Below are 7,874 nucleotides of genomic sequence, written 5' to 3'. Positions count from 1 at the left end.
CTGCCTTGCTGTTGTGTCTGGTAGTGTTCCAGACGCAGCGCGGGCGCTGATGAAGTGTGTGCTGAAGGCATTGGATAGAGAGGTGAGGCTGTGTGGAACATTTAGACGTCTTCCTCCCACTGCTGGTTCCGTCACTTCTATTCTGTGAAGGTTTTGTATTGATAAAGCTTAGGGCAAGAAGAGCTTGAAGTCGAGAAGTGAGGGTGTAACTCAAGTAGGGTGCATGCTTAGTCCTCTGTTCGACACCTAGCACCCAAAGAAGAAAGAAAGAAAGAAAGCAGCTTATACCAATAAAATCAGTTCTCTTCATTTTTTTTTTTACAAAATTACTTTATTTTAAAGATTATGTATGGGGTGTTGAAAGGGGGCTATGTGCACAGTAGTGCTGGTGCCCTGGGGGTCGTGCAGAGGTGGTAGGTCCCTCTGGAGCTGGAGTTATGGGCAATTGTGTGTGCTAGCAACCAACCTCAGGTCCTCTGGAAGGGCAGTGCGTATGTCTCCAGCCCATTTCCTATGATTTTCCTTGGGGAAAGACTCATCCACTGATCTACCCAACCATCCATGAATTATAGGAACCGTAACATACTTCCCCAAGGTGAGAGCCTGTGTTAAACATCAGGGATTCATAGCTGAGGAGGAGCTAAGTATACAGGAGGAGAGGCAAGCGGACATGTCCTAACAAGATGGTGTGCTAGGAGCTTCCGTGGAGAAGGGACGAGGAGGAATGCTGGCTGAGGACCTCCCCTTTTCTTTAGCCTCTTGTCGCTCTTTACTCCTGGGTTATAATTACCTTTGACTGTGTTCCTCGCTCCCACTACAGGCAGACTTCCTGGCGCACAGAGACTGATCTTTGCCTTGCATTCATTCAGCGTTATTTATTAAATGCCTAGCATATGCAAAGCCCTTTTAGGATCTACAGCAACTGCAAACAATAATAATGACTCAGCATGAGCCTTTGTGGGGTACACAGTGTGGTTAACACAAGGTTTGGAACATAATTGGATAGGAGGCCTTTTTTAATTTTAATTTTTAAATTTGTTGTGTGCGTGTGTGGGCATTCGTGTGTGCACGCATGTAGGAGCATGTGTTTGGAATCCTGAGGTCAGCAATCTAGATACACCATCCACACTGTTTCTTGAGACAGGTTTCTGACTGGCCTGGATCTCATCAGTTAAACTAAGTTCATTGATCAATGAGCCCCGGTGATACCATCTCCACTCTCCAACTCCCCAGCATTAGGATTACAAACATTTGTGTTCAATTTTTCCCCTCCCTTTTTTCCTCCCTCCATTCCTCCTTCCTCACTCTCTTTATTAACACAGGTTCTGGGGGTTGAACTCAGGTCCTCAATCTTCCAAGACAAGCAAGCTATCACTCTGCTCCCTTGGGGGGGGGCATTTAAATGAATAAAAAGTAGACTTGGAGTAAAGTCTTCAAATGTCTGGAGAACAGCCATGGGAAAGGACATTAATTCAAGGCTACTTCAAGGGCAGAGCTAAGGCCAACGCAGAGCTTTAAGAACTGGTCATGGAAAGTGCTGGATAGAGGAGGGTGGCTGCCTCTCCACCTAACTGGCTATTGGCAGTCAGAGACCCCCTTCTCTAAGTCTGTGAAAGCCATGGGGACTCCTAGGAAGTGTTGACATAACACAGTGTGCAAGAAGACACCACTAGAGGAATCCAGTATTCGGCCAGAGTTCTAGACCCAGGGTAGAAAAATATTCATCATCTCCCCAGATGGTGATGAGTGGAATCAGCTGATGTGCAGGACGCTCATTCCTGGAGCCTGGCAAACTAGTAGCAAATGTCGTAGGCGGTGGCTCTCTTCTCCCACAGGTTGCCAGTCACTGGTTGTGTGCAGATCAATTTGAAGGGTGCTGGAAAAGACGTAAACAAAGCAAAAGGACAGATTAAGGAGCGAGGAAATAAAGCCACATCTGAATTAACAATCTAACTGACGAAGCAGCAGAATTTATCCAGCAGAACACTGATCACCGGCTTTGTGGGCGGCTTTTGCCAGGCCTTGCATCTTAAGGGCTTGAAGGTTCTATCGACGCGATCCAACTGTGCGAAGAGGAGCGGTAGTGGAGGGTGACTTCTCCACAGTGTGTGCCTCCAGAGTCCGCAGAGTAAGGAAGGAACAACCCACTAGACAATAGCAGAGGCAATAGCTTAGCGTTTTTACCATCGGAAGCTCAGCAAGCTGGAATCTGCTCTAAGACATCCTGTGTGATATGTGAACAACTGTATTCTTGAGCAAATCACGGCTTTTGCCCTTAAAAATTTATATCTGCTTAGAAGTTGTACACCTATAATGTCTCCATTGGATATAGATATGGAGAGGAATAAAAAAAACCTCTTGGGTTTACTGCCCAATGAGATATTACCCTGCTTTTATTTAAACGGGTCTTTGTGTTTTACCGTATAGTACCAATAATTTAAAAAATGTCTCTTAGCTTCAACATTAGGACTGACTTTTTAGAAGATGTTTTTGTCATAAACTGAAGAACTGCAGCGCCCTATTGTGAAATGCTTTAGAGAGAATAGAATTATTAAGATATTAACCTATTCTCACGTACCCATCTTTAGGTTCCCTCCACCCTGATTCTTATTTTGCTTATATATCTTCACATTAAAGGCTTTTGTAAGGAAATCAATGTGCCTAAAGCATTTTTTTCCTTCTTTAATGTCTACAGTTTTAAAATGTCTTCTTGTATGTTAGCTTCTAGTGTTTTGGTTTGGTTTTGTTTGATTTACTGATCCAGACAGCCTGGGCAGAACTAATTATCTTGGGAGTGCACATTACTTTGGGTGCACGGATACGTTTTATTAGTTTCAAATGCCACATATTTATTAATTTCTAAAAATTCTAATTGTTATTTTGGCCTCTTCTTCACCAAAAGACACAAATTGCTTTAAAATACTTAAGTACATAATATTAGTTTACTGTCTGACGAACTGTGATTTTCCTGTGTCATCATAAGACTGTAGCTTAAATATAATCATCTCCCCGATTGAATGTGTGATATAGCCACTCAGGCGCTGGTAGCATTGTGTTGTGTGAATGCTGGGCTTGTTTGCCCGCTAGCTTCACACTGCCTCAGAGCCTCTCTTGTTCAAGAAGAGCGTTCAACACTGGGAGTCTTGCCTGTGGAGTCCTAGGTCGGCACCCGGGAACACAGAGCAGTGTTGATTGGCGTCTTCAGACAGGAGAGACTATGTCCCTCTGGTAGGAAGCCCCTTAGTGCGTTATGAATGTGGCATTTTATATTTGCTGTGCTATTTACAAGTTGTGTGCTTTTACAGTCATGAAATTCCTTAAAATTGAACGTGGGACACCTCTCTAATTTCTTCCTTGACTCTCATTAGTGCCTCTGCTAGAACGCTAAATAAGATTCAGTTTCTTAATATGGGGAGGAAGAAAGAACCGCTCCGTGAAAATGAGGGAAAATTTTCCATTAGTGAGAGCTGTTCCATGTTATGAAATGGCAAAAATAAATAACGCAAAAGCCTGTAGGAGGAATTTCTAAGTGGGTCCAGACCAAATGACCTTCAGGTCCTCTCTAAATCTGGAATTTTATCTATGAAAACACTGAGGTTTGTCAGAAATGTTCAACCATCAACATAAGTGTCAAACTGGCCGTTGTTTATGGAAATTTTCTCCAAAAATGGAAACAAGTAAACACATTTCTCGTGACCATTTCATAATGGTTTTTCCCTGAACATTTGATGGCGTGGGGACTTCTCTCTCTGGTTGGCACCTGAATTGAAGCTCTTGGCCAAGCCTGGCTCTCAGGAGGAAATTCCAGGGACAAGAGGACACATTAGTGTTCATAAAAGAAGAAAAAATGCAAAACCATTTGGCCTGGATTGCGAGACCATTCGAGGAGCTGCTATTTAGCTGTTAGATGAATTAAGTAGATTTTAGGCACATACATAAGTTGAAAAGGAAAAATTCAAGAATACTATTTACAGCATGGCTACTTTTGCACGCTTCTAAAAAGGCTCCATGTAAATGTGTATGCATACTTTCCAAAGTGGGATTTTTGTTTCTTATATCTTCTAAGATTACAACATAATTTCATCATTTCCCCCTTCCCTTTTCCCCTTCCCAATCCTCTCCTATACCCCTCCTTGCTCTTTTTCAAATTTGTGGTCTCTTTTTTTTATTAATTGTTGTTACATAATTATAGGTAAATACATACATTCCTAAACAGATAGATACAACCCACTGCCTCTGCAGACTGTTACTTGTAAGTGTGTTTTCATGGTCCGGTCTGTGTGCTCTTCCCTTAGGAGACTGTTTCCTCAGCACTCCCCACTCGCCTGTGGGCTGAGACCTCCTAAGCTTCCTCCCATCCGCTTTAGTGTCCTGTTGGGTCATCCTGTGCAGCTCATGTTTGGGCAGTCATGTTTGAGAGAGTTTATGGGTGTGGCCTCTGGCATTCCTAGGAGACACAGTCTCTCTTGATGAAGCTCTTCTGTGAGTTCTTACTGCAGAAAGGAGAGGAAACCGGAGAGGGCGGTCTTTCATTTTCATCTGGTCTGTTTTCATGTCGATTCTATTCTTTAACTATGCGCTTACTCCCTTATCTATTGGATGCTAACAGGTCTTACCTGGATCATGGAATTATAAGCCAAGTTTTTATTTCTTCTTATAATTTTCTATTTAAAAATAGTTTTTACTCCCCAAAGGCTAGAGAAGGCTGATATGAACACTACCAAGACAGATTTTATAGTTCCATGTCTAAGCATGCAGGAGTACAGTCAAAGAAGCAGAAGGTGGGAGGTCAATGTCTTCTTGCTTAAGACTGATTGCCCAATAAAAAGAAGTCTGAGCTGGAGCAGTGGTCAGATCTTCTGGGTCCTATCATGATCTCCAGTTATCCAATACGAAAGAAGGGAAAAGGTTGTGGAGAAGGGAGCCAGCTCTGCAGACATGTGCCCATTCGCTCGTCCACTGGTGACTTTGCACAGCTTTAAAAGAGGCCCATCCATATCCACTGCTTTTCTTACCACTGGGATAAGACACAAGGTGCAAGAGGGGAGGCTTCCGAGAACCGTGGTTTCAGAGACATCAGCCTTCACGGAGGGACGATGTGGTGCAGGCAGGCTTTATGTCGTGGTGGCTAGGAAACAGTGAATATGGGATTCAGGAGGAGCTCAGGGAAGACACAGCCCCAAAGGACCCACCACCAGTGACTTACCTCCTTTCACTAGGGACTCCCTCCCAAGGTTCCCAGCACCTTCCCCAAAGCAGCACTACCAGTTAGGCACCATGCTCCCATCAGGAGAGCCTCTTGAGAGGATGCTACATATCTGAACTAGAATACCGTCTTGCCTTGAGAGCTCCAGGGTCAATCCTGAAGCAACCTTACAAGTTTTCATTCTTGACCCAAAAGGAAAACAAAGTAAAATGTGATACCCAAACAGACCTCCTTTCCCATATATCCTGGGATTCTCAGTTTCCTAGGTATTCCATTGATGGGAGAGGTACAGTGTTGGAGATAACTGAGAAAGGCAAAGAGTCAAATGGGACTAAGGACCTAATGCAGGCCAGGAGGTTGGAAGCAGTACGTGTGGCCAGACCGACTTCCTGATTTCTCCTCCAGTCCTCCCAGATCAGCTATCCTCTGATTCTGTCATTGTTAATCTCTAGTCCACACTTCGGACTGTAACCTGACCTTGAATAGAGGTCATTGGGGCTGGCAACAGGCACTGTGAGGAACAGAACCTGAGTACTTGGCAAGTCTCGTTACACTGCAGTTTCTCTGTAATTATTGTATCATGTAGATCAATTCAGAAGCAGAGGAGGCACCCTCCTCATTTCCACTAGGATAGGGGTCTTAACAGACCATCGAGGCAACCTGCCAGTGAGCCCCTTTTCATCAGATACCCACCATTTGCAGCGGTGGGCAAGCTCTGAGACACTGCTTTAAGTTGGCTGTTTCTTCTACCTGCCGCGCTGACTTTGCTCCAAGGGGCACTGGAGGTGACGCATTTCAGCTGAGGCAGTGGCTCTGGTGGGAACCAAAGGAAGCAAGATTCTTAGGGTAGCGAGAGAATGAGAAACAGCCACCCGCCAGCAGAGGCATGAACCTTTGTGCAGGTGCCAAGCTTTTCACCCACTGAACATTGGAGGTGGATGTCATTTCTTTCACAGGTAAAAAGCAAGAAGCGGTGTGTGGCAGGGCCCTGTGATTTGCGGATGACTCAGCCTGTGACCTTTCAGGAAATCTCGGCGAGAGAAGGCAGGGAGTCTGAACTTGCTGTCTCGGAGCTTCAGAGGTAGCTGTTGCCACTGCTTCTTTACAGTTCCGGTGAAGAGGGTTCAGCTAACCTTCCCTCTTGACTCAAGGATATAAGCACCATTGGTCCCTGGAAAACACCTTTTGGAGATGTATTTACTTCCTTGTTCCCATTTCTGTCTGTTCTTGAATTCTATTTTCTTGTGCAAGGCACAATAATTCTTAGGTGTGTAGTATGCCGCCTTTGACTTGCATTCTTTATTGCAAAAGTTATTTCTTCACAGTGTTAATTTATGTGTGTGTTCTAGCTCATTGTTTCTCACTTTCCCCCTTGTTTATTCTTTTGCTGCTGCTCCTAAATCCATTTATGCTGCTATGCAGACCTCAGTTCTGCTGTATAGTCATCCCTGGAATACCTGAATGATAATGATAAATTAAATAAACCACATAGTTTATCCCTAACGAAGGCAGGAGGTAGCATCTTGTTTTCATCTGCATTTCTCCTGCAGCTTTTTCACCTGCCGTGGTGGATGTGGAGTGCACCGCTCAGGTCAGGTCCCTGCTTAGAAATTAGATGCTCAGTTCTCAGCTGCCAGAGTGTTGGCCTCTGAAAGCACGGAAGATCCAGATCCTTTATGGGGATTGCCTTTGGCCGAAGGAAGCCGCTTCACCCTAATTTGTGACCCACTCGTGGGGGTAGCATCCACTCAGTGACTCGTCATGCAGGGGTTCCATGTCTCTGAAGAGACGAATACCCCATGGCATTGGTAGAGGCCTGGGCTACAGTGGAGCGTAGTTTAAACTCCTTAACTGTCCAGTCTATTGTTTCTCTCACTTGGTCACTGCTACCCATAAGGCAACTTCCAGACCACACAGCTCTGCATCTCTGGGCCTGCGACCCAGGGAAATGACATGTGGCAACCTGCCAGCTTTAGGGAATGTTATTTATGTAACATCTGTTTCTCTCCCTTTTCCTATCCCAGTCATAAGTGTCCAAAATCCTTCCAGATTCTTCTCATCAAATCCTCATTCATTTAGATATTACAAGTATAGGGGCCCGTGTAATATTCTGTTTGTGCTTTAACAAATAAAACTTGCCTGAAGATCAGAGTGCAGAGCTAGCCATAGAGGCCAGGCAGTGGTGGTGCACATCTTTAATTCTAGCACGGGAGACAGAGGCAGAAGGGCATCTGTGAGTTTAAGGCCACCCTGGGCTACGAGATTGAATCAGTCTACAAGGGAGGCAGAGCCAAGCAGTGGTGGCTCACACCTTTAATCCCAGCACCAGGGAGGTGGGGACAGGAGTGATATGGCTGGGTGGAGAGAGGAATATAAGGCGGGTGGAGACAGGAACTGTGGTTTCAGTCTGAGATTCACAGAGACAGCACTCAGTCTGAGGACTTGCATAGACAGGATACCCCGTTAAGTCTGAGGATTTCGTAGAGGCGGACTGCTCTGCTTCTCTGATTTTTCAGCTTTCACCCCTTAACATCTGACTCTGGATTTTTGTTTTTGGTTTGTTTTTTCAAGACAGGATTTCTCTGTGTAACAGTCCTGGCTGTCTGTCCTGGAACTCACTTTGTAGACCAGGGTGGCCTCGAGTTCACTGAGATTCTCTGCCTCCCAA

The 7,874-nt window shown here is 44.9% G+C and overlaps 1 long non-coding RNA gene across 7 annotated transcripts in view; it reads right to left on the bottom strand.

The window, feature by feature from the left end:
- Window positions 1–318: 318 nt before the first annotated feature.
- The window catches only part of LOC142839420 (uncharacterized), a 58,709-nt gene continuing 51,153 nt past the window's right edge, over window positions 319–7,874 (bottom strand). For 3 of the 7 annotated variants that reach the window (XR_012908743.1, XR_012908747.1, XR_012908749.1), the window contains 3 exons: window positions 5,900–6,019; window positions 5,016–5,128; window positions 319–1,876 (listed from right to left, as the gene is read on the bottom strand). This is a non-coding gene — a long non-coding RNA (uncharacterized LOC142839420). The remainder of the gene's footprint in view (window positions 1,877–5,015; window positions 5,129–5,899; window positions 6,020–7,874) is intronic. The other 4 variants (XR_012908745.1, XR_012908748.1, XR_012908740.1 and 1 more) reach the window with 3 other exon arrangements.

The sequence above is a fragment of the Microtus pennsylvanicus genome, chromosome 1, assembly GCF_037038515.1.
Source record: "Microtus pennsylvanicus isolate mMicPen1 chromosome 1, mMicPen1.hap1, whole genome shotgun sequence".
Classification (NCBI taxonomy): domain Eukaryota; kingdom Metazoa; phylum Chordata; class Mammalia; order Rodentia; family Cricetidae; genus Microtus; species Microtus pennsylvanicus.
The sequence above is the reverse complement of the archived record's forward strand: the minus strand, read 5'-3'. Positions and strand labels throughout refer to the sequence as shown.